The sequence below is a fragment of the Anneissia japonica genome, unplaced genomic scaffold (genome assembly GCF_011630105.1).
Source record: "Anneissia japonica isolate Jap-2015-1 unplaced genomic scaffold, ASM1163010v1 scaffold287923_len1623670_cov205, whole genome shotgun sequence".
Classification (NCBI taxonomy): Eukaryota; Metazoa; Echinodermata; class Crinoidea; order Comatulida; family Comatulidae; genus Anneissia; species Anneissia japonica.
Window position 1 is genome coordinate 1,139,208 of NW_022721637.1, and position 1,432 is coordinate 1,140,639.

Here is a 1,432-nt window from a genome sequence, read left to right on the forward strand (position 1 = left end):
ATCGTCATACAACAGCATGAGGGCGCCCTAATGTAAACAAATTGCACACAGAGATCCCCATACAGGACAATATTGGGGGTATAATTGACTGTTCCCTGGTATAATTGGCGCCTATGTACCGGTAATTTAGTAACTTTCAATTAAAATCATAACCGAAACATTTCTTGGTCAGTTACAGAGTAATATTATTCACAAGAATACATAATCTTATTATCTATCACCTTTTTCGCATGGTTGCTTGGGATAGGCCTAAAGTTTAAAATACTATCGGCAAAATTATCATCACCTCTTTATTGTAAGATTATAACAAACTCAATATACAATACAACACATTAGATTTAAATTGCATCAAAATCATCATAAACCAATCCCTGTCCCTCTTTTAATTAAAATCTTAACCGAAAAATATCTTTGTCTGTACGTTACAGTAATAGCCCCTTAAAGAATTAATAGAATACATCTATCACCGTTTTCGCCTGGATTGCTTGGGAGATCTTATGAGATTTGAAATAATAATGGGCTAACATATTTTCACCGATATCGTCACTAATAATAAGATGAAAACTAGTAAACTCATTACATGTCTAGGCCTCTGGGGTGGATGCAAATTTGGTGGTAGGAGGTGCGTGAAAAGTTAAGAATATGAATCTTAAGGTGCCGGAAATGCAATCGCATACTTTTAAAATCTTACTGGTACTATATTTTTAATGATAAGAATAATAATATATATCAACAATAATTATTTTTCTTAATACAAAGTTAGGAGGGTGCGATATCGCACCGTTGCACCCTCCCCCAAACCCTTCGCATCCGCCCCCAGGGCCAAAATACAACAATTTAGATTTAAATTGCCTCAAGAATTTTTTTTTTTTTCAAAAACCAATACTTGCATGCCCTCTAGCAACTTTCAATAATGCAGCTTTGTATCTGCAAACTTGATCACTTTATAAATTCACAGACTTTTGTCTCAATCTTCAGTAGGTCCAGAGGTCTGGTAGATAAGTCCTCGGGCCGCCTTTCTGTTGTGGACTCCTTTGTTTTTTTTTATTTTAATTTTTAAAATTTCAAAATAAACTTTAAAAGTTACTCAAACTGATAGTATGGTGAATCTCAACAGTATTATGCGACTTACGTTATACGGTGTTCAAAAGAACAGCAATTAATATACCATTACCATATACGGTATACTTTGCAGGAACGCAATGCTCTCCACGGCGTTTAACTAAACGCCATAGGTTTTTCCATTTGTGTGTGAATTTTACTTCCTTTGAGGATTTAATAGGCTATATTTTTAGAATAATATAACCGGGTTTTTAAAAAAAAAACAGCAAACATTTGTCTACTATGTAGCGTACCTCTGAATACTTGAAGCTGGAGCTGCAGAACCGTAATATTTTTCATTATGCGAAAAAAAGAACAAAAACAAAACAAA